This window comes from Bos grunniens, chromosome 6 (genome assembly GCF_055505025.1).
Source record: "Bos grunniens cultivar Pamir isolate PY7600 chromosome 6, Bosgru_T2T1.0, whole genome shotgun sequence".
NCBI lineage: Eukaryota > Metazoa > Chordata > Mammalia > Artiodactyla > Bovidae > Bos > Bos grunniens.
This window is the reverse complement of record NC_141170.1, coordinates 17052712-17078997: the sequence shown is the minus strand read 5'-3', so window position 1 is coordinate 17078997 and position 26286 is coordinate 17052712. Positions and strand designations below refer to the sequence as shown.

The window sequence follows — 26286 nt, the reverse complement described above, 5'->3', positions numbered from 1 at the left end:
GTAACCCACTCTAGTGTTCTTGCCTGGGAAATCCCACAGGCAGGAGTCTGGCAGGCTGTACTCCAAGGGGCCACAAAAGAGTCAGGCACAATTAGGGGCTAAACATCAACAACAGCATAGCATGAGATTACACTGAAGCCTAATATTTGATTCTGAGCATTTGTCTCCTATCCAGAAAATCATAGGGTGCATTTTCCAAGAGAATGAAAAGGGAAGAAGGTTGTTAGAAGATGGATCCAAAAAGAAAGACAAATATCATATATTAACACATTTATTTGGAATCTAGAAAAGTGGTACTGATGGATTTATTTGCAGGGCAGGTACAGAGATGCAGACATAGAGAACAGACTTGCGGACACAGGTGGGGAAGGAGATGGTGGGGTGAGTTGAGAAAGTAGTGTTGACATATATACACTAGCATGTATAAAATAGCCGGGGGGAAGTTGCTGAATAGCACAGGGAGCTCAGCTCAGTGCTGTGTGTGACGGGTGGGATGGAGGTGGGCAGGAGCGAGGCTCAAGAGGGAGAGGATATATGTACATGTATAACTGACTGATGGTGTGGCACAGCAGAAAGTAACATGACATTGTATAGCAATTTTCCTCCAGTTAAAAAAATGAAAATAATAATAATATTCAAATAATATTAATAAACATTCAAGAATAATAATAGACATTCAAAAAACTAAGATCATGGCAATCGGTCCCATCACTTCATGGCAAATAGATGGGGAAACAATGGAACCAGTGAAAGACTTTATTTGGGGGGGGGCTCTAAAATCACTGCATATGGTGACAGCAGCCATGAAATTTAAAAAAAATCCTCCTTGGAAGAAAAGCTATGACCAACCTAGACAACATATTAAAAAGCAGAAACATTATTTTGCCAACAAAGGTCTGTCTAGTCAAAGCTATGGTTTTTAGAGTAGTCATGTATGGATGTGAGTTGGACTATAAAGAAAGCTGAGCACCAAAGAATTGATGCTTTTGAACTGTGGTGTTGGGGAAGACTCTTGAGAGTCCCTTGGACTGCAAGGATATGAAACCAGTGAATCCTAAAGGAAATCAGTCCTGAATATTCATTGGAAGGACTGATATTGAGCTGAAACTCCATTACTTTGTCCACCTGATGTTAAGAACTGACTCATTTGAAAAGACCCTGATGCTGGGAAAGACTGAAGGTAGGAGGAGAAGGGGACAAAAGAGGATGAGATGGTTGGATGGCATCACCAACTCGAAGGTCATGAGTTTGAGCAAGCTCCAGGAGTTGGTGATAGACACACAGGGAAGCCTGGTGTGCTGCAGCCCATCGCGTCGCAAAGAATCGGATAAGACTGAGTGGCTGAACTGAACTGAACAATAATAAAACAAGATGGATCCAAGAGAGAAAACATGATAACCTACTGCCAGCCTTCCACTTTTCTAACCTTCTCTGTACCAAATCTAATTAACATAAATGAACAGTAGTATAATTCATAAAACTATGGTTTCTTTAAAGATGGCAATGCTAATTACTTTGCATATTTTATCTGAATCATTCCTTTAGACAATTTCAGGAGGTAGATTATTATCTCCCTTTTACAAATTATGAAAGTGAAGGACCCAAAAGTATGAAAAACCAATGCCCAAGGTCATGTGGCCCATGAGGGAATGAGCTAGGATTGGTCCAGGCCTGTCTAACCCATGCTTTAGCATTTAGAATCTGCTGCCTTTCCTTATAGCCACAAGCTCCTCATTAATTTTCTGTTACACTTATGTGAAGAATTCTAGTCTGCCTAAAACAAAACATTTACTCTGTATCATTGGTTTAATTAGCAGAACTGTGAAGAATCGATGAGTTCAGAAATGCTTTCTTTTAAAGAAAGGAAAACCAAATGGCATGTTATAAAACTTGGAGTTTCTGAGTGCATGTTTAAAATTTCATGACATAATAGCTTAAGTCTTCTTTCAAATGACTGATTTTCTTATTAATATCTAAAATAAAATAGTTTTAAGTATAAATGTGGCATCTTGCAAACATTGTATCTGTGTCTTGAGTATATATCCACCGACACATTCTGGTATTTTATAATTGCAGGAACTTAGTGCTTCAAGTGGAATGATTTGGTAGTTATTTTGTTCTGAAAAAGCAGGCAGTATACAGCACTCAGTCGTGATAAATCACTGACATGCGGCTATGGTCACCAGACCATTATTTTCTATATTAAGAAAAACACTGAGTGCAGCAAACCAGAATTATAGCCCTTGTCATTTTATTGCGAGAACTATTAACTAAGGTGCCTAGGGCACTTGCATAAGCAGCTGTTCCTTGTATTTTCCAGGTGATAAAACCTGTTAGTTTGGCAATTTACAGAAAATCTATTAGATCCATCTCAGTGCCACTGGAATAACTGATGCCCCTTGGGTAGGGTATACCTACCAACAACAAAAGGTAGAGAGGGCAGGAACCAATAAAGAGGCCTGGGTCAGTATTTAACCACGAGCTAGCTGGGGAGAAAGGGTAGGAACCCAGAGGCTTCAGTGTCACGGAGGGAGGAGTCTAGGATTACTTAGTCATTTATTCTTGGTTCTGTTCATTGATTTCTTATTTCAAAGGGAGAGCATGTCTTAAAGAGTTCTCTTTTACCCTCCTGAATTATTACAGTCTCCAAACTATCGGAAGTCTATTACATACTTAATAAAGTACCCTCTAAGCTATATGCAGGTCAGGAAGCAACAGTTAGAACTGGACATGGAACAACAGAATGGTTCCAAATAGGAAAAGGAGTATGTCAAGGCTGTATATTGTCACCCTGCTTATTTAACTTATATGCAGAGTACATCATGAGAAACTCTGGGCTGGAAGAAGCACAAGCTGGAATCAAGATTGCCGGAAGAAATATCAATAACCTCAGACATTCAGATGACACCACCCTTATGGCAGAAAGTGAAGAGGAACTAAAAAGCCTCTTGATTAAAGTGAAAGAGGAGAGTGAAAAAGTTGGCCTAAAGCTCAACATTCAGAAAACTAAGATCATGGCATCTGGTCCCATCACTTCTTGGGAAATAGATGGGGAAACAATGTCAGACTTTGTTTTTTGGGCTCCAAAATCACTGCAGATGGTGAAATTAAAAGACGTTTACTCCTTGGAAGGAAAGTTATGACCAACCTAGATAGCATATTAAAAAGCAGAGATATTACTTTGCCAACAAAGGTCCGTCTAGTCAAGGCTATGGTTTTTCCAGTCTTCATATATGGATGTGAGAGTTGGACTGTGAAGAGGGCTGAGTGCTGCAGAATTGATGCTTTTTAACTGTGGTGCTGGAGAAGACTCTTGCAAGTCCCTTGGACTGCAAGGAGATCCAACAAATCCATCCTAAGGGAGATCAGTCCTGGGTGTTCATTGGAAGGACTGATGCTGAAGCTGAAGCTCCAATACTTTGGCCACCTCATGCGAAGAGTTGACTCATTGGAAAAGACCCTGATGCTGGGAGGGATTAGGGGCAGGAGGAGAAGGGGACAACAGAGGATGAGATGGCTGGATAGCATCACCGACTCGATGGACATGAGTTTTTTTTAATATAAATTTATTTATTTTAATTGGAAGTTAATTACTTTACAATATTGTATTGGTTTTGCCATACATCAACATGAATCCTCCACGGGTATACATGTGTTCCCCATCCTGAACCCCCCTCCCACCTCCCTCCCCATACCATCCCTCTGGGTCATCCCAGTGCACCAGCCCCAAGCATCCAGTATCATGCATCGAACCTGGACTGGCGATTCGTTTCACATATGATATTATACATGTTTCAATGCCATTCTCCCAAATCATCCCACCCTCTTCCTTTCCCACAGAGTCCAAAAGACTATTCTATACATCTATGTCTCTTTTGCTGTCTCGCATACAGGGTTACCATTACCATCTTTCTAAATTCCATGAGTTTGAGTGAACTCCGGGAGTTGGTGATGGACAGGAAGGCCTGGCGTGCTGCAATTCATGGGGTCACAGAGAGTTGGACACGACTGAGCGACTGAAGTGAACTGAACTGAAGCTATCATAAGCATGCTTTCTTACCAGATTGAGAAAGCACTTTCTACATAAAAGGCCTTTATGCAAAATGCAAAAGCAAATAAACAGGATTTATATGTACATTAATATTGCATGGTTAACACTGCATGTGAACACCAGAATTCAGCATTTTATATTTTCCATATTAGAATATATATCACACTTCATTTTTTTAAAAAAATGTTCATTTTCTGTCTCTCCTTATAAATGTTATGATCTGCGTGGAAATAGATCAACAGATTTTGTACATGTCATGCTGAATGGTGTGCACTTTACAACACTGACAGTTTCCTGAAAAGTTTATTGACAGCTTTTTTATTTTTTTTCATGCCTAAAACTCTAAGCAAATTTTCTTTTCTCCAGCTTTCCTTTAATTTGTACTTCCTCTCACTTTATTTTAGAGCCTTATTATAGAGAGATATGCTGAACAAATCCACTTTTCTATTTACTATGAAGTGAGAACCTTACAAGACAACATTGTATGATTGTCCTCCCCTGCAATAATCAATACATTAAAAAGGAGGAGATTCCATGCAAGGAAACTTAAACAATCAATGAAATGCATTCCCAAGCAACAATCATGTGAGGGAGGCACTGCAATTTGATTAGTGACCTTTTCATTCCATGTAGAGATAACCTTTATTGATATCATTAATGAGATGAAACCCTGCTTTGATGCTGCGCTTTTAAGCACAGAGCTTGGTATTGATTGAGAAGCAAGATCTGAGATTTTGTTAGTGTCGAGCTGTTTACAGAGACAAGAGGTACATTCCTCTCCCTCCTTTTCTCCAATCTCTGAAGTAATTTTGTTTTTTTTTTTTTTTTTTACCAGCAGCTAACAAAGAGGAGAAACCAAGGACATTTTCTTATGTCTGGTCTTTTGCTATCTACACAGAAAGCTACTTAAGTCAAAGAGCAGTGTCTGGCTGTTCAGAAGGATAGAGGCATTAGTGTGATATAAGTGCAACCCTCTTCTGTTATTTTATTTTTAAAGATATCTCATGATATTTCTCCTTGTTAAAACTTTTCTTTCTTTTTCCTTAGGCTAAGACCCTTTATTTTTATTTTGCATTGGAGTGGAATTGCTTTACAATGTTGTTAGTTTCTGCGGTACAGCTAAATGAATCAGCTATGTGTATGCCTATACAGCCTTCCTATTGAAGCTCCCTCCCACACCAACTCCCACATCACCCCTCTTGTTGTTGTTCAGTCGCTCAGTCATGTCTGACTCTTTCTCCTTGCAACCCCATGGACTGCAGCATGCCAGGCTTCCCTGTCCATCACCAACTCCCGGAGCCTACTCAAACTCATGCCCATTGAGTCGGTAATGCCATCCAACCATCTCATCCTCTGTTGTCCCCTTCTCCTCCTGCCTTCACTCTTTCCCAGCATCAGGCAAAGCATCTCAACCTTCTAAGTCACCACAGAACACTGAGCTGAGCTCCTGTGCTCTACAGCAGCTTCCCATTTTTCAATTCAGAAAGCCTACAATACTCTTACACGTGTTTACATTTAAACAAACCAGGTACACTTAATTGTTGTCCTGTAAAAGGCATTATTGTGGGGGAGGATCTGGAGATTTTTGTCTTTTGGCACAAATGCCTGACTATCTTTGAAAGGTTTCATCTGTATCTGCTTCCATATCATAAAATAGAATATTTGTTTGACCATTTAATGAATGATTGATCAGGAATCAAGCATTAAGTTTTAATTCCTGAGCTAATGTTTAAATTAAAGTCCACTCTTAAGTTGAATGCCTGATACATTCTAGACGAGAAGTTTAGTAAAAACTTGCCATGGCTTAAAATGTGCTTTTAACCTTAATTTGGTGATTCTGGTGTCAGAATAATTCTGTTTATGGTGTATGAGTTTGACTGTGTAGTGAGTACAATATTAGAACATGCTTGTGAGTGGAATTATTAAGTTTGATTGATTTGTTGACTAACTTCAGAGCACCTAAGTGCAATGTATGGATTCAGGATGGATAATTAATATTTAGCAAGTAAATGCTAAAAAAAAATGAATCAAGAGTTTTTTTTTAAGGTATGGATGTACAAAGATTTTTGAGGAAGGAATAGAAAAATTCTTAAGGGTAAGAATATTTTCATATTCTCTTAGGTCTCCAAACACAATCGTAGTTTAAATAAAGAGCTGTGGGCATCTGCTGCTTTTTTTTTTTTTTTTTTTTAATTAGCAAGCTTCTTATATATTAAGACAATGCAATTAAGTTTAAAAATTACTATGTAGTTTCAGAGGGACAAAACTTAGCAAAATAACTATGAAAGATCATGGAAATAGGCAGTAAGAAGAGATTTGAAAATTGAATTCTAGGTGTCAAGAGAGAAACCAGTTTTTCAAATGGAAAGTACAGTTTTTAAAAAGTCAGTGGCCACTGTCATTGAAAACGTGAAATCTCATGTACAGCATAGTCCTTTAGTGATGAAATGTTGAGAACAGAGCAGAGATAGTTTTACACTCAAGAGCACAGGGTTGTTTTTAGTCTTGGGGCGACTTTTATTTCTGTCAGTATCAGCTTGGTTTTTTCCCACCCTTAATGACTTACGGATTACAGTTTGTGCAAACATTAAACACGTTGATTTGCTGTACTTTACTGTTGAGTCAGATGTCTTGTTCTTTGCAATCTATTTTCAGCCTAAAATAATATCAACAATGGAAATGCAGAATCAAAATACTTAAAGCCCTGAAGGGAGAATCCATCTAAATAATGTCCCCATTTCTTAATTCTGAATATTGTGATTCATCCATCTTTTATATGTAAAAGAAGGAAGTGGAGAATGAGCTAGGAGCTGGGAATTGGAAAAGTCAATAGAGATAAAGAAAGACAAGAAAGGAGTGAATAATAAAATTATTATAAGAAGGTTTTGGGATTGATTGCACTTGTTCAAATGTCTGGGAGCTTCCCAGGTAGCACTAGTGATAAAGAACCTGCCTGCCAATGCAGGAGGCATAAGAGATTTAGATTCAATTCCTGGGTCAGGATGATCCCCTCGAGGAGGGCCTGGCAACCCACTGCAGTATTCTTGCCTGGAGAATCCCCCTGGACAGAGGAGCCTGGCGGGCTACAGTCCACAGAGTCGCAAAGAGCTGGACACCACTGAAGTGACTTAGCATGCATGTAAGTGTCAGGAGTGCAGTTTAACACAAAGAACCCCTTGCTCCTTGGCCCCTGCAGAATCTCTTGGTCATTTAAACAGAATCGTACCTTTTAAATCAGTAGTGTGCAGATCCTTGCCCCTTAAAGTATAACCCTCTGACCAGCAGCATCATCTGGGATGTGTAAGAAAATCAGATTCTCAGGTTTCCACCCTCTCCCTAGGGCCAGAATCAGAATCTGTATTTTCAGGCGGATCTGCAGGTGATCATATGTTGCTAAGATTGAGAAGAACAGCCATGCCTGGCCCAGCATCTACTGGCAGAGTGTGCACTTGTCCCTTTGTAACCAGAGACCACAAACAGAGAAACACAGCGTGTGAAAAACAGAAGAAAAATCTCCCAGGATGAAAGCATAAATCAGAGGAAACATAAAATTCTCCACTTATGCCAAGTGCTTCCCGCTAGGCTAAGAGTTCCTGCGTCCCTAAGGTCACTCATTAGCTCTAACTTGAAAAAAACAAACCACGTGGGATTCACTTGCCTTTTATGGCTTCTCAACATCAAACGAAAACTTTCTCATAAATTTCACATTTAATAAATAATCTCAAATAGTGTGTTTATCCTTGTCAGCTCAAGTCTTCAGGTAATAATATTTTAATGTTTTGGTTTTCACTAAATTTTTTTCTCTAGGTTGCACCACTTTCAACTGTCTATTTCCATGTAGATGTGTGCATGCATGCTAAGTCGCTTCAGTCATGTCCAACTCTGAGCGACCCTGTGGTTGCCATGGGTAGCCCACCAGGCTCCTCTGCCCATGGGATTCTCCAGGCAAGAATATTGGAGTGGGTTGCCATGCCCTCCCCCAGGGGATCTTCCCAACCCAGGGATTGAACCCATGTCTATTGTGTCTCCTGCATTGGCAGGCAGTTCTTTATTACTAGAGCCACCTGGGAAGCCCCTTCCATGTAGATAGGTGCTTTATTTTCTTTCAAATTTTCATATGTGTGTTGGTAATGTATGTGTTATGTGACCAGGATACATAAACACACACGATACATAAGCACATTCATATGAATGCTTCATCCTCTTCATTACATGATGTAAGACTATACAATTTCTGTCATTCCTATGGAGGAGAAAAGTGAAAGTGAAAGCCGCTAAGTCGTGTCCAACTCTTTGTGACCCCACGGACTCTACAGTCCATGAAATTCTCCAGGTCAGGATACTGAAGTGGGTAGCCTTTCCCTTCTCCAGGGGATCTTCCCAACTCAGGGATCGAACCCAGGTCTCCCAAATTGCAGGAGGATTCTTTACCAGCTGAGCCACAAGGGAAACCCAAGAATACTGGAGTGGGTAACCTATCCCTTCTCCAGCAGATCTTCCCGACCCAGGAATCAAACCGGGATCTCCTGCATTGCAGGTGGATTCTTTACCAACTGAGCTATCAGGGAAGCCCATGGAAGAGGAAGAAGGGTTATCTGTATAGGCTGAAAGCCCTGGAGACTTAGAGCATCTCAGCAACAACAAAACCAACTGGAGTACCTGAGAGGGAGGAAGAAAAGGGGCATCTGCTCTTCAGCCAGTCGACTGCAAGGCGGGGCAAGTTATTAAAGAAGAAAGAAAACATTTTCAAATTTTAGTATTATGCTTTAGCCATGGCAGTTATAACATTTCTAGCTGTTGTTAACAAATGTCAAATATGACTGGAGAGAGAAAGAGAGGCTCTTCCCAAACTATGATATGTAGGAATTAAATTTCTGTTATCCTTGTTTTTGTTGGGCAAATGATTCTCTGATGTGTGAACCGGAGAATACAGTACATGTTTGTATATATAAGGCTGCAGTGCTTACATTATCAGCTTTTGTTTATAACTAGGCCCTTGGAAGTACTGTTGAGGAAAGGAATTGGTCTAAATTTGAAAATCTTAAGACATTTCTGGGGGCACAATCAAAGAAACATACTGACTCCTAAAGAAATGTCCAGACATCTTTGCTTTGAAGGAAAGATAAACAGTGTTCTTACAAGGTGGGAAAAGTGTCAAAGAGATTCATGCTCACAGGCTCAGAGAAAAGAGATTGTTTAGATGTGCAGGCCTTGTTAACCATGAGCAAAGTGAAATGAGTTGGCATGACAACCTGCAAACATGCTCTAGCAAAATAGTAACAGTAAAAAAGTAAATAATTAAAAACAAAGGAAGGAAGATGAAAACAAATGAAACTAGCCTGTCAAATATAGATTGAAAAAATTACCTAAGATAAGATAAAAATGAGATAGAAATCTGAAGTCCTCCATGAGTACCCAATGTTATGCATTATGAAAGAAAATACATTATCTAAAGAAAAACCATGAATTCCATAGATGTGAACTCAATGATAAAACAACAGAAAAAAAATGCTCAGAGTTGAGGAGGCAAACTGAGAACTTTAACAAGACTCATAAATCTAACAGATAAATTGGAATCAAGAAAGACAGAACTACAGATGAGATCACTGGCATGAAGAAAATGCTTGAAATAATTGTGACAAAAGCAGAGGGAAGATACAGAATTTAGAATAATTAGCAAAAAGATGATAGAAGAAGGAAAAATAGGTATCTCTGAAGGGTGAAAACCAATGAATGGAAAGGAAAAATATTTTAAAACATATTGAAAGAAGAAAAGAATAAGAGTATCTTGGTCTGCAGATTGAATGGGTCCATCAAATTGACGTAAAACAGGATATCCAAACATAACCTGTTATCTAGCATTAAGGGAAAAAGAAGAATTCTACTGTCATCCCGATGATAAAATAAAATCAAGTTGCATAGAAAGGGAAAAATAAACAATACAGACTTACCTCTGACATCTTCATAGAGATTGTGAGTGCCAGGAGATACTGGAGGATAATAAGTGATACCAATGAAAATATATCCACCAAGCTGCTGTAGGAGTATATTCTCTATGATATAATACCTATCTGCCTTCCTGGAAAAAAAAATTACTCAAGTGTGGATTTTGTGAAACCAAAATCAAAAACTCAAGAATGGGAATGTATGATAAAATTCTCACAGTGACACTGAATTAATTTAACTCTAGGACTAGGGCTTCCCAAGTGGCTCAGTGGTAGAGAATCTGCTGCTAAGCAGGAGACATGTGTTTGATCTCTGGGTCGGGAAGACCCCCTGGAGAAGAAAATGGCAACCCACTCCAGTATTCTTGCCCGGCAAAACCCATGGACAGAGGAGCCTGGCGGGGTTCAGTCCATGGGGTTGCAAAGATTTGGACATGACTGAGCAACTGAACACACACACACACGCACACACACTTATTTATAGAACAGAAGATATAGCATCATTTTACTATTTTTGAGATATTTATATGTACTTAAAAATGTAGGAAAAGATGGGAAAGGCAATGGAAGTATAAGTAATAATTGCCCATAATATTAAACCTGCGAGTCCAATTATGTTGTGAGGAATTGAAATATATGATTAAATAAATAAAATATATACTCTGTGTGTGTGCATATGTACTATATCTTTAATTTTTTTCCCCTAGCTATGTCTGGCAAGACGGTAGAAGCAATGGTATGAGTGTTTGGCATGTTTTTTTTTTTTTTTTTCAAGAGTTTTTCTTGATGTGGACCATTTTTAAAATCTCTATTGAACTTTTACAATTTTGTTTCTGTTTTACATTTTGGTTTGTTTGGCCACAAGCCATGTGGGATCTTAGTTCCCTGGCCAGGAATTGAACTTGCACTCCCTGCATTGGAAGGTGAAGTCTTAACCATTGGTCCACTGGGGAAGTCCCATGGCATATGGTTTCTAAATGCTGTTTTCCATTAAGACGAATCAAGGAGAGAAGACTCATTTGAGTCTGGGACAGGGAACATATAGCTAAGCCTGAAACATTTTGTCCCAGAAATAAGAACGTGCTCAAAGAATGATAGTGACATAAAAAAGGACAGAGGATCTGGGCTGAAAGGGCTCCTACTGGCCACATTTGGAATAATTTCAATATTAAATATATAATAATTGAATAAAATAAAAATCCATGAGTTTATTTTAATATAAATAAGTAAATACATACATACATAGATGGGATGGGAAAGCTCTCTTTTACAATAAAATGGCAGCTAATATAGAAATAATCAGTGGGTGCTAAAAACTGCTGTGTAAGAGTATGATAAGAAAATGGATCAAATTTCATCAATTTCAGAACAACCTGATGTCATGTGATTCTTTTTTTTTTTTTGGAGTATAGTTGTTTTTTTTTTTTTTTGGAGTATAGTTGTTTTACAATGTTTTCATTTCTCCTGTACAGCAAAGTGAATCGGCTGTACATATGCATGTGTCTCCTCTGTTTTGAATTTTCTTCCCATTATGTGCCTCTTGCTATGACGTGTTGAAAACATCACTTCCCTGACATTTCTGCTAAGAATGTATAACCTGAATCTAATACTAAGGAAATGTGAGGCAAATCCAAGCTGGGAGACAGTCTATAAAATAATTTGCTGTACCCTTAAAAATTTTAAGATGTATAAAGACAAAGATTATGTTCCAAATTAAAGGAATCTATAGAAAAAGAACACTGAATGCAATGGGTGACTATGGACTGGATCCTGAAATAGAGAAATAGTAGCTCTAAAGGACATTAGTGGGACAATTTAAAAATGTGAATGTGAACTGTGGATTAGATAATAATATTGTTCGATGTTAAATTTCATAATTTTTAAAACTGTGGGGAAGTGATATAAGAAAATATCCTTGCTCTTAGGAAGTTCACACTGTGCACTGCTAAAGGGCACATTGTCTCCAACTCACTCTCAGTGAGTCAGAGAAAAAGTCATATGCCTATACAGAGATTGGTAGATGGAAATCGATAAACTGGGGTAGAGGGTATATAGGTTTTGTTTGCAGTATTCTTACAGTCTTTCTGTGAGTTTGAAATTGTGCTGAAATAAAAAGTGTTGTTGTTCAGTCGTGTCCAACTCTTTGTGACCTCATGGACTGCAGCATGCCAGGCTTCCCTGTCCCTCGCCATCTGCTGGAGTTTGCCCAAATTCATGTCCGTTGAATTGGTAATGCCATCCAACCACCTCATCCTCTGTCATTCTCTTCTCCTTACAAACACCTAATAATGACTTATATGTCTATTATGGCCCTTCCACCTTTGCACAGCTATTTATGTACTATATCTCTCTGAGTAGAAACAGGAATCTTCAAAGTTTTTCACCGATTGGTGAATTCCAATACATATATGTCTCATTCATATATTTATAAACTACACACATGCCACACACCCAATACTTCTAACACTTCATTGAAATACCACAGGTCTCTGTCCTTGTTCAGCTTTGCTAGTTACACTCACTCTTTCTGATCATCTCATCTACCCATGTCTTTAAATGTTGTCTGCTTGTCAATAACAAATGGAGTTTAAAGAATAAAAACACTCTAGCATTTCACCAACAAAGTCCAATGACATCTCTGTCTTTGACTGAAATATATATTCTTTCATAAGAAAGTATTACTAACATAGATGATGATAGATTCATTGAATAATATCAGGAAAGAAATCAAAGTTGAAGTTTATTGAAAAACCAAAAGACTTGATAATTTCCAGGATAAAGATATAAAGAATCTACTAAAATTAGAAAGAAAAATAAAATTATTTTCTCAGTAAGCAAAAACTGCCAGTAATTATCTTACCAGTTCAATAACTGCTGGCTAAACTGGCCTGTGGGACTACTTTTTCACCGTAGAACTATGGGGAATACTCATTGACATTTGTAATCTCAAATAAGGATGCGGGGATTAATAGATTCAACAATGTGTTGATTAAAATGAAGGAAATTTCAGGGGACAATTTTTTATGAAGATGGATCTATTCAAGTATGGTTTTTTATTGCTTAGTGGTCATATAGTGATGAAAAATACAGTATTCATATTTGAAACAGACAAATCCTCACACAAAAACAGTGCTTGAGAAGTATTCAAATAAGCAATTCTTGAACATTTGATAAAACAGAGGAATGGGTAGTAGGGAAGTCAATTTACATGAGATTGTTTAATGGCGGCTTCTTCCACATTGATGAGGTTAGGATCCTTGGTACGATTCATTCAAATCGGTAAACGTTGGTTAGGTACTCATTTTGTTAAGCTTCTTGACTGCCAGTAAAATATCATTGCATTTATTTTTTGTAGCCACCTGAGAAGTTGTGTAAGTCCAAGTTATTAAGAATGGAGGAGAGAAATTTATGATGATTAAAGAAGACATATGTGTAATTATGTTGGCTTGCTTGTCTCTAAAGGTAAACACATTTTAATAATTTCAAAAATTGAGGCAAATAAGGAAAGTGTTTACCTTTTGAAAACCAGATTTGTAGATATACATATGTATGTATGTGTGCAGATGTAGATAGTTGCATGGACGAATGGATAGACCATCTGGGTGGATGTACTACAACTGTTGATCCTTAATAATAGAATTTGTGAGGGTTAAGATGGTAGAAACATTAAATTTTACATTATATTCATCTTCATTATTTTTTGTCCAGTTCGGTCACTTAGTCATGTCCGACTCTTTGGGACCCAATGGACTGCAGCCTTCCAGGCTTTCCTGTCCATCACCAACTCCCATAGCTTATTCAAACTCATGTCCATCTAGTTGGTGATGCCATCCAACCATCTCATCCTCTGTCATCCCCTTCTCCTCCTGGCTTCAATCTTTCCCAGCATCAGGGTCCTTACCAATGAGTCAGTTCTTCTCATCAGGTGGACACAGTGTTGGAGATTCAGCTTCAGCATCAGTCCTTCCAATGAATATTCAGGACTGATTTCCTTTAGGATTCACTGGTTTGATCTCCTTGCAGTCCAAGGGACCCTCAAGAGTCTTCTCCAATACCACAGTTCAAAAGCATCAATTCTTTGATGCTCAGCTTTCCTTATAGCCCAACTCTCACATCCATACATGACTAATGAAAAAATCATAGCTTTGACTATACAGACCTTTGTTGGCAAAGTAATGTCTCTGCTTTTTAATATGCTGTCTAGGTTTGTCATGGTTTTTCTTCCAAGGAGCAAGTGTCTTTTCATTTCCTGGCTGTAGTCACCATCTGGAGTGATTTTGGAGCCCCCCAAAACTGTAGTGATTTTGGAGCCCCCCCAAAATTAAAGTCTCTCACTGTTTCCATGTTTTTCCCCATCTATTTGCCATGAAGGGATGGGACTGGATGCCATGATCTTTGTTTCCTGAATGTTGAGTTTTAAGCAGCTTTTTGACTCTCCTCTTTCACTTTCATCAAGAGGCTCTTTAGTTCCTCTTCACATTCTCCCATAAGGATGGTGTCATCTGCATATGGTAAGCTTATTGATATTTCTCCTGGCAATCTTGATTCCAGCTTGTACTTCATCCAGCCTGGAATTTTGCATGATGTACTCTGAGTATAAGTTAAATAAGTAGGGTGACAGTATACAGGCTTTGCATATTCTTTTCCCAATTTAGAACCAGTCCATTGTTCCATGCCTTGTTCTAACTGTTGCTTCTTGGCCTGCATACAGATTTCTCAGGAGGCAGGTAAGGTGGTCTGGTATTCCCATCTGTTGAAGAATTTTCCACAGTTTGTTGTGATCCACACAGTCAAAGGCTTTAGCATAGTCACTGAAGCAGAAGTACATATTTATCTGGAATTTTCTTGCTTTTTCAATGATCCAGTGGATGTTGGCAATTTGATCTCTGGTTCCTCTGTCTTTTCTAAATACAGCTTGAACATCTGGAAGTTCTGAATTCACGTACTGTTGAAGCCTCACTTGGAGAATTTTGAGCATTAGTTTGCTAGCGTGTGATTGAGTGCACTTGTGCAGTAGTTTGAACATTCTTTGGCATTCCCTTCCTTTGGGATTGGAATGAAAACTGACCTTTTCCAGTCCTGTGGCCACTGCTGAGTTTTCCAAATTTGCTGGCGTATTGAGTGCAGCACTTTAACTGCATCATCTTTTAGATCTGAAATAGCTCAACTGGAATTCTATCACCTCCTCTAGCTTTGTTCGTAGTGATGCTTCCTAAGCCACATTTGACTTGGCACTCCAGGATGTCTGGCTCTCGGTGAGTGATCACACCATTGTGGTTATCTGGGTCATTAAGATCTTTTTTGTATAGTTCTTCTGTGTATTCTTGCCACCTCTTCTTAATATCTTCTGCTTCTGTTAGGTCCGTACTGTTTCTTTCCTTTACTGAGCCCGTCTTTGCATGAAATATTCCCTCAGTATCTCTAATTTTATTGAAGAGATCTCTAGTCTTTCCCATTCAATTGTTTTCCTCTATTTCTTTGCATTGATCATTAATAATCATTGATATATAAGGAAATATGTTATTTATGCATTGGAAAGGAATCAAAATAATATGGGGAAAAAGTCTGACTTCCTTGTATTTGTTGGCCTTGAATCTTGAGGTCCAATGTCAAAGAATTGATGGGCACTTTGTTTTTATAATTTTCTGAACCATGCTCATGTATCTAGGAACTTGTCAAGGACTACAGCGCAGGGAGGAGCCTTCTCTATTTATTTCCAACACTCTGTCTTGTAAATGTGGATTCATTCTTTCCTTGTTAAAAGTGACAGTGTCAGGAAGCAACTCTACACTTCTGAGAAAAATCTGTTTTTCTGTATAAATTCAGTGGTTTGGGGAACCCAAAGAAGCTTAATATTTAAAAAATATTAAGCACTAGGTGTTTCAACATTTTGTATCTGATGACTTTTCCCATAAGAAAATCCTAATAGTCCTCCTATTATGCCCTAAAAAATAAAATGTTTTCCCACTGTCTATGTTTTTATTCTGGAAAATCTTAAAAAAAATCATAATTGTGGTTACCAGTGCAGTTGTTTCTTCAATAACTGGCTGTTTTAGTATTTTTATGATGCAACAGATCTTTAGTCCTCATAGATGAATAAACCTTAAACAAATATAAAACATATGGGAGATAATTATCTCAGAGGATAGTCCAACTTCACATCTGAAATAACCCCTGATGTACTCAAACTAAATCCTCTCATTTTTTAAATAGGAGAAAACTAAGCCCCAGTGAAGTCAATTGTTTTGTCCAAGTTGGAAGCCTAATTAATTGTGGCTGATATCGCCTGTCTGTACCTGAGAATGTTTGCTTCCTGTGCTATGCTCATCCTTCCTTTTGTCCAGCTTAGTAAGGAACTTTGCCATATAAGAAAGGATATTTTCATCTAAGAAAAAAAATGGATTTTTTTCATCTAAGGAAAAAAAATGGATTGAGATTCTACTCAATTTGGTGTTATTAATATTGATTCTGTTATGGTTAATGCATTGAAAAATAAGGCCTGTGCTTATTTTGAAATAATCAAAATAGCTCAGGGCACCCATCGAGACTAATATCTTTATATTTTATAGCAAAAATGTGTATGTGAATACATTACTTTTTATGGGATACCAGATACTGGTCTCTCAGATGGTTAAGAATCCACCTGCAATGCAGGAGACCTGGGTTTGATCCCTGGGTTGGGAAGAGCCCCTGGAGAAGGGAAGGCTGCCTACAACAGTATTCTTGCCTAGAGAATTCCATGGACAGAGGAGCCTGGTGGGTTATAATCCATGGGGTTTCAAAGTTGTACACAACTGAGTGACTAACACTACTATTACTAAACACTATATACTTGCTGTCTGTTACTGTCTTAAAATGAAGTGTAATTTTTATTGTTCGACATCATTTTTTAATAAAATAAACTATGGAACTAAAAGGATTATTACGTCCCAAATGGTTCAGTTGATCTGACCCTTGTATATGTATTTGAATACCTTGTCCAAGTTGTATAAAAATTTTTTGTCAATCTTGACTCACTTTAAGAGCCAGTTACTTTAAAACCAATGACCTCATTTTTTATAATATCATCATCTGAAAGACAGGTTTAATGCAAACCTCTAGGTAGGATGGTGTATATCCAGTTTGTCTATAAGAGCCCTAGTTTTTATCTGCTATCCCACTGTAATTAATCAGTGCCTCTTTTTAATCTAAAAGAGTCAGTTTTGGATAGTGAACTATATGGTTATCCTACCTGTAGTAGCTGCAAAATATGCTAGAGAAGGAATTCCCTCCTCCAACTTTAAGGCAAATCTCAGCATTTTTTTTCCTGTTTGAGCTGTCTGCCCCTTTCTGTTTTCAGTGTCTCAAGAGTTTTGCCTCTTCCCTTCCTAGACTCATTGAAGCTGATTTGTCTTTCAAACTGCATTGTACTCAAAACTCAGTATTTGACTTGATTGAACTAGGATATCTGCCAAGTCGACTTTCATTTTGGTTTCAAATGGCTATCCTTCTATAGAGTGTGAATAAATCTTTCAGGCTTAAAATGATTAGATTATTAAGAGGAATTTGATGAAGGTTCTGTGCTTTTGCAGGGAGCAAAACATACAGTTTCATAGACACAATGCAAATATAATTCTTTGTGTGTTGTATGCCGTGTTTATTCACTCACTAACTTCCTGAAGCTCTTTGAGCTGTAGCCCCCTAGGCTCTGCTGTCCATGGGATTTTTCAGGCAAGAATACTGGAATGGGTTGCCATTTCATTCTCTAGGGGATATTCCTGAACCAGGGGTTGAACCCATGTCTCCTGTATTGCAGGCGGGTTCTTTACCCTATTGAGCTATTGGGGAAGCCCATTGTTTGTGTTGAATTTCAAATCTGAACATGCTTATAACTAAAAAATCTAAACAGTCTGCCTAAGTAAGGAATCTTCTAAGATCCTGCCAAAGTATATTCCAGTCTCTTCAATCCTAGTCACCAAAGTTTAAAAAGGTGTCCAAAATCTATGATCTCCTAAAAGGGACAGACAATTCAGTGTAAAAAATATGATATTGTAGCCATGGGAACATGAGTTCAAATTCTATCACTCTTCTAAGTTTGGTGCCTCGGCTTACTAATCAGCAAATGGATAGAATTTATAAAAAATGTTTTTTGTATAATAAGGATTTACATTTTCATGCACATCTAACACTGTATACATTTTTCTGTAATGATTTTATGGACATTTTGGGAGTAAGTTTGTCTATCCTATATCTTCCTACCTATGGAACAATTTCAATATCTTTTGAGATCATCTCTGTCTTTCCGTCCCTCCAGACCATCACAATGTCTTACAATGGTATAGTAGTGTCCTCTTAAGTCGTCCTTTAGGTCACTTGTTCCTAAATTCTTTTTCTACTTAGCAGTCTAAAACCAAAATAGCCAATGTTTAAAATCCTTTAGTAGCTACCCACAACCTTCAGGATAAAGCCTAGGTTCCTGACTCTGGCTTTTGTCTGTATTTCTTTCTGCATATTTTACCCATTACGGTATGTTATTCATTCTACCTTCCAGCTCTGTAGAACTACTTGAAGTGGCCCAACTCTATCCTTATCTCCTGCCTGAAATGTTAGTCTTTTTCCTTTCCTGATGCACTCAAAGTATTTCTTGGTTGCCCCTCCTCAAGGAAACCTTTGGTCGTGTCCCTTCTTATAGTGCCACGTGTGTTCATGCTCAGTCGCTCAGTCATGTGCAACTCTTTGAGACTCCATGGACTGTAGCCCACCAGATTCCTCTCCCTATGGGATTTTCCAGGCACAAATACTGGAGTGGGTTTCCATTTCCTTCTCCAGGGGATCTTCCTAACTCAGGGGTCAAACCAGCATCTCCTGTATTGGCAGATGGATTATTTTTTAACTACCGAGCCATCAGGGAAGCCCTCCATTGTGTTCTCTTATAATTCAGTGTTAATTTCCCAATAGTCAGTAGACTTCTTTCACCTCCAAGATTCCCTATGTTGGATTTTGTATTTTTCTTTATACTCAAACATTGCACACTATATGAACTTAATAAATACAGGCTTCAATAAACTGAAGAAAATAAAGAAGTAAAGAAAGGAAGAGAGACCTTATTTCCCTAGGGAATTCTGTATTCTGGATACAGAAATATTATCATACCATGATATAACAAGGGATTATTATAGAGACCTCATCAGTTCAGTTCAGTTCAGTTACTCAGTCGTGTCCAACTTTGTGACCCCACGGACTGCAGCATGCCAGGCTTCCCTGTCCATCATCAACTCCCGGAGCTTGCTCAAACTCATATCCAATGAGTCGGTGATGCCATCCAACCATCTCATCCTCTGTCATCCCCTTCTCCTCCCTCCTTCAATCTTTCACAGCATCAGGGTCTTTTCCAATGAGTCAGTTCTTCACATCAGGTGGACCAAGTATTGGAGCTTCAACTTTAGCATCAGTCCTTCCAATGAATATTCAGGACTGATTTCCTTTAGGATGGACTAGTTGCATCTCCTTGCAGTCCAAGGGACTCTTAAGAGTCTTCTTTAACACCGCAGTTCAAAAGTATCAATTCTTCGACACTCAGCTTTCTTTATGGTCCAACTCTCACATTCATACATGACTACAGGAAAAACCATAGCTTTGACTAGAAGGGCCTTTGTCAGAAAAGAACTGTCTCTTTTTTTAATATGCTGTCTAGGTTTGTCATGGCTTTTCTTCCAAGGAGCAAGTGTCTTTTCATTTCATGACTGGAATCACCATTTGCAGTGATTTTGGAGCCCAAGAAGATAAAGTCTGTCACTGTTTGCATTGTTTCCCCATCTATTTGCCATGAAGTGATTGGACCAGATGTCAAGATCTTTGTTTTCTGAATTTTGAAAGCCAGCTTTTTCACTCTCCTCTTTCACTTTCATCAAGAGGCTCTTTAGTTCTTCTTCACTTTCTGCTGTAAGGGTGGTGTCTGCATATCTGAGGTTATTGATGTTTCTCCTGGCAATCTTGATTCCAGCTTGTGCTTCATCCCGTCCAGCATTTCGCATAATGTACTCTCCAGGTAAGTTAAATAAGCAGGGTGACAATATACAGCCTTGAGGTACTCCTTTCCCAATTTGGAACCAGTCCATTGTTCCATGTCTGGTTCTAACTGTTGCTTCTTGACCTGCATACAGATTTCTCAGGAGGCAGGTAAGATGGTCTGGTATTCCCATCTGTTGAAGAATTTTCTACAGTTTGTTGTGATCCATACAGTCAAAGGCTTTGGCATTGTCAATAAAGCAGAAGTACATTTTTTTTTGGAACACTCTTGCTTTTTCTATGATCCAACTGATGTTGGCCATTTGATCTCTGGTTCCTCTGCCTTTTCTAAATCCAGCTTGAACATCTGGAAGTTCTTGGTTCTAATACTGTTGAAGCCTGGCTTGGAGGATTTTGAGCACTACTTTGCTAGCATGTGAGATGAGTGCAATTTCGCGGTAGTTTGAACATTCTTTGGCATTCCCTTTCTTTGGGATCGGAATGAAAATTGACCTTTTCCAGTCCTGTGGCCACTGCTGAGTTTTCCAAATTTGCTGACGTATTGAGTGCAGCACTTTCACAGCATCATCTTTTAGGATTTGAAACAGTTCAGCTGGAATTCCATCACCTCCACTAGCTTTGTTCGTAGTGATGTTTCCTAAGGCCAACTTGACTTCACACTCCAGGATGAGAGACCTCATGACTTAGCATAAAACCTTGTCGAAAGAAAGCAATAAAAAATATTTGTAGCTTTGATTTATTGACTAAATAAGTGACACCTATGTATTTAGATTAATATTTAATCTTAGTCCATAAGAAAATGGCATTTTTTTCCAACAGTTATTTATATGATGCTATTTTCCATTTAGTGGCAACAGTGTTCTGGCAAGAGATTTTCTCTACATCATTGTGTCCTAGGGGACAACTGCTGTGTGTGTGCTTGGGAAAAATCATTTTCTTCCTAACAAGGAATCCCCCTGTGTTTGCCCACCATCACATTAGCATGTTTCTTTTTTAAAGAAATTTTTTTATGTGGACCATTTTCTAAAATTTGTTATTGAATCTGTTACAATATTACTTCTTATTTATTTATTTAACTTCTTTTTTATGTTTTTTTTGTTTTTTTTTTTTGAGCAGAGCCATGAGGCATGTGGGATCTAGGTCCCCAGTCAGGAATTGAACCCACACCCCTTACATTGGAAGGCAAAGTCTTAACCACTGGCCCATCAGGGAAGTTTCCCTTTCAGTACCTTTCTGATGTGACTGGACCCAGCATGTGTTGAGCCAGTCTCATCGTCCCACAGTGCATCTGAGCCCCAGGACCCAGAGGCTGACTCACTAGAACAGGTAATTAGGAAGCAGTAGGAGAGGAGATGGAGGCAATCCAATTCACAGCTCACTGGAGAGCTCTGAATCAGTGTGGAGGAGGACTGAGATGGTGGATAAGATTATCTGTGAGCTCAGCTCTCTAAAATTACTTAGTCTTCCCCCTTTTCATTTAGAAAACATGTGTTTTGAATGCAAAGATTTAGCTTCTTCTCCTGAAGAGTTGGCGGCTGAGATCAGTTTCTTGAAACCACCTGGAAAGGATAGAATTTGTTGTCGGATATCTGCTGTTTAAATAAAGGCAGTTACTGTAGAGTTTAGGAAACAAAGGAAATACCCGGAAGCTCTCAGGACCTTCTAGCAAATATAATCCCATACCTAGTCTGGTGCATGTATCCATAAAGGATATTCTGGCAAGTCAGAGGTATACTCTGGCCTTTGTGTTAGGAAAATTTAAGGGCTTAGAGTCCCCTTGTGTAGGTACAGTTACATACCTAGAGCCCAATAGGGGCTCTTTATTTCTGAGATGCCTAGCTGCTGAGCCATGAAGAGATTTTCAGGGTTCCATCAGTTGTAAAGGTGGGTTGTCTTTGCCCTCATGCTTGTGGACTTAGGTTAGATGCTTGTTGAATGAAGAGTAGTAACCCAGGCAGGACTATAAATAATTCATTCAAGAAATGTTGATCAAAGACTTATTTTATAGTCGACACTGTTCTGAACACTGGGAATGATGAGGTTTAAAAGAGCCAAAATCTTATTGTTCTGATCTTATTTGTAACTTCTGATACATTTCTGATAATATTTTATAATTAAGTTTATAAAACTTATTCTATTTGTTTTAAATCAGACAATAATTGCTTCACAAAATATTTTTTGTTTCTGCCAGACAGCAACTCAGATCAATCATAGCTATATACATGTATATATATACACATAACTATATATGTGTATATATATTGCCTCCCTCTTGAACCTTCTTCCCACCCATCTAGGTCATACAGAGCACCAGGCTGTGCTCCCTGCATTATATAGCAGGTTATTCTAGAAGAGATACAGTGAACATATTTAAACTAATTGAATGAATGAATAACTAAAAAAGAACCAAAGATAATTTTGGATAGTGGTAAGTGCTGTGAAGAAAAACCAAAGTAGAGAAACAAGGTAGAGAGAATGTGTGTATGTGGTCGGGAGGATGGTTAACCAGAGTGGTCAGGATATTCTTTTTCTGGAGAGGAAGCATTTAAAATGAGCTCTGAATGCTGAGAAGAGAATAGTTCTGTGAAGATATGAGGAAGGCATTTTCTAGACAAACGGAACAGCATTTAGAAAAGTGGGAAAGATAAATGGAGGCAAAATGATGGAGAGCCTAGGAGGCTGTGGCTAGGCATTTGGATTTATACCGAGGGCCATGGGAAATCATTGTAGGGACGAAGCAGAGAATGAAGGGGAATTTTTGGACAGTGTGAACCAGGGAATAATGGGAAACCCTTGTAGGAATGAAACGAGGAATAATGGCTAATGACTGAAGAGTGAACCAGAGGATAATGCGAAACTGCAGGGAATGAAGGAGAGAGATGGTGGGAACCCGTTGGATGATATAAAGCAGGAGATGATGGAAACCAACAGAGGAGATGAAGAGGGGAATGGTGACTCTGGCTGCTGTGAGGAGACTGGACTGTGAACAGAGAAGGCAACATAGCAAGCAGGAGCTTGAACTAGTTTAAGAGGGTTGATGCTTGAGATTTTTATGTGCGTCAGTCTCCTGGGACAGTTAAAAATGTCCACCTATGAAAACTCTTCCCAAACACAAAATAATCTAACAGCTGTTCACGTGATCACTTCCCTTCCCTGCTATCACAAAACTGCTCTCTGGGATTCTTTAGTACAAACCTTCTTCTAATGTTACTGTAAACCTGAAAATTGAGAGGAGGATACCGAGAGTTTGAGAATTCCGATGGCCTTGCCTGTGTTAATACAGTCTGCCCTGGAGTTCACCTCTGCTCTAAGTGCTACTCCCATCAGTGGAATTCAACTCCATAGATTCCATCTTCATAACACAGTAATTCTTCCCCCCTAAACTTACCTAAGGGCTCTGAAATTCAGAGCATGCCCAGAGTTGGGCAACCTGGAATATGTCCAAGGGACCTAAATATAAAGAGAGAGGATTTTTTTAAAATGATTGTATACCACTGTGTTATTTTAGATAGTGCTAAATTTCACATATTGACAGCAATTGCTTCCCTCTCAATGGGGACAAAGGAACAGGGTTATGAATTACAAAGTAAGTTTGAGGGCCAATTTCCTGTTGCTTGCACTGGTCACCAAAATTGCTGGTTCTTTCTTTGCTTACCCTATTTTGAGAGACTTTGGTTCCTGAAATCAGTACCTATAATCTATTGTCTGTGACTCAACCCACTTCTGTTCTAAACAACCTGCGGGTACGTGACTTCTCTCTACACCTTTTTTTCCCCTGAGTCTACTCAACAGCCCTGAATCACCCTGACGTCAGTCATTCCATCTGAATCTCTGTGCCTCCTCACAGCCTACTTCTCCTTTAAGGTTTTACTCACACTTCCTTCCTGCCCCTTCTAACATCCCAAAGGCCAAATGTTCAAATAAAGAGTAAAAGCTTAAGAAGTAAAGGAAAAATATGGAAAAATTTTAGTAAACCCAAGGAATACACATCTGTGTGTCAAACTCTTGTCATATTTGACATATTAGTGTTAGGTATAAATGTAGATTAGATGTTAATGTCTGTGGGGTTTTCATTTTCTTAGAGCTCAATCAAGCAAGATTAATTAAGAACAAAAGGAAAATAGGATCTACCATTGTGTCAAGAAGCACAGAGTATGTTTTACAAGATTTCTCTCTCAACATTTACGTATTCTGAATATCAACTGTGTATTTGTCAGGGTTGGAAGATTTATATGGTATATGTTAATTACTCAACACTTTGGAAAATGTTTTTAAAAATCTAATCCAATTTTCATTTTAAAAAGTATACTTTTGCAATTATTTGTTCACAATTACATTGCTTTCTGCCAAAGACCAGGACAAGCATAGATAAATGGAATCTTAAAAGTAGACAAGCAATATCAAAACCAAACAGTGAATTTCTGAGATAAGGAATGAGTAAAAGTTTGAAAATGGTCTTTAATGGTCTGAGAATTTAGTTAATTGTGTCTTTGAGTCATAGCATGTAAAGTTGATTTGACATTAATATTTTAAGGAGTCATATCAAATAGAAAGATCAGTAGTGACCAGAGCAATTTTAGCCTGGGCCACTTCATATTTTGGCTTATCTGACCCTAGGATGGATGTTTTTGCGAGTGAATGACTCAATGGGTAGAATGTAAGTAAATGTTGGGCACATGGTTGATGCATGGGAATGAAGAAAAACATAAGTTATAGAAAATTGGCCTTACTTCCCATCTAAACCCTTTGATTTTATTTGAAAATTATGCACTTCTCTGAAAAAGCTATTGCTTGTCAGTTATTATATTCCACAAGGGATGGATGAGGTAGCTTTATAAATATTCAATTAATATTTGTTTAATAAGTGAATGAATTATTTCAAAAGAAAACTTTAAAAAAATTATAATAAAGAAATCATCCCTTCAGTTCAAGAAAAATAATTTCTCATATATAGGTAGGAAAAGTGATGTGACAGATACCAAATAAAAATTATTGTGATGTTTATCTTATATTTAACAAAGTATATTAAAAAGTCATAGTCAAGAATAGCTGACTTCCCTGGTGGTCCAGTGGTTAAGAATTAATCTTCCAATGTAGAGTATGTTGGTTTGATCCCTGTTGGGGGAGGTAAGATCCCGCATGCCTCATGGCCAAAAACATAAAAGAAGAGGCAGTATTGTAACAAATTCAATAAAGACTTTAAAAATGGTCCCCATCAAAAAAATCTTTTAAAAAAGTGATCAAAAAATAAACTTGTATATATGGTGAAATTTTTTTTTAGACAATTTAGAAGCAGAGATTTTTGGTAATAATAATGTGTTTCTGATTCAAGAGCCAAGTAACTACTTACTCTAACAACTGTCACAGCTCCATCCTTTTCAGGAGTCCTCTGTAAGGATTAAAGGATATTCATAGCCCCTGAAAAATGGCAACTCCTGAGACATAAAAAATATTCTGGAAAATCAGCAGAGGAAAATATTATTTCCTAAATATAGAAGAAATTAGACATTAGAGAGAGAGATGTTCAATATTAAGGACTGTGAAGTGGAGGGAAATGCTTTTTTCTGAGAACAGGTGGTTCTGACATTGTATTACTTCTTGCTGCCAGCTCGTGTGGGTATTCTACAAGGATGCAGAGGAAAAAGGTAAACCATTTCCCCTCGGGTACAATAGTGTAATAGAAAAAGCCTTGAACTGGGAGTTGTGAAATCCAATAGCTATTCTTAGCTGACACATATGAGCTTTGTGAGTGACTTTGCACAAAGCGTATTTTCTCTAGGCATCACTTACATTATTTATAAAGTGAAGGCATTGGGCTAAATTATATTTAAGATCCTGATGTGCTTTCTCTGGTTCTCATTTTTAAACCCCCCCCCACTTTTTTTTTTTTTTTGGTCTATTTCTAAATGCTCAAATACTACATTATTTAAGGTATATTTCCTGGCAGTGTTTTGTTTTTTTTTTTTCCCTTCCCTCTCTGTCTCTTCAATATATGGGATAGGAGGATACTGAGTAAGTCTGAGGGGAAGGAGGAAGAAGATTTGCTACAGGAAGGATTTCTATTCCCCTCTACAAGAAAACTTAATACAGCTACCACCGCTTTGAAAGGAATGGTTTATGTCCCAACAGCACTTTCCAGACAAGCTCTGTACTTTTTTGCCAACAGAATTAACTTTAAACTGAAGTCAGTAGACAGTTAAACAAGAGTCGACACTGGAAACAGCTGTGAGTAGACCAGACCAGTTACTTATAAGGTACTGTTTTTTAACTCATAGAAATCTC

General features: G+C 38.2%; 1 protein-coding gene across 5 annotated transcripts in view; it reads left to right on the top strand.

The window, feature by feature from the left end:
- The window catches only part of ARHGAP24 (Rho GTPase activating protein 24), a 614546-nt gene that overhangs the window by 362766 nt on the left and 225494 nt on the right, over positions 1–26286 (top strand). Inside the window, exon 1 of one of the 5 annotated variants that reach the window (XM_086404975.1) lies at positions 25976–26258. The exons of 3 other annotated variants lie outside the window; for them this stretch is intronic. The gene's annotated coding sequence lies outside the window, so the exon portion shown is untranslated. Of the gene's footprint in view, positions 1–25975; positions 26259–26286 lie in introns of those variants that run through there. One more of the 5 variants, XM_086404977.1, reaches the window with a different exon arrangement.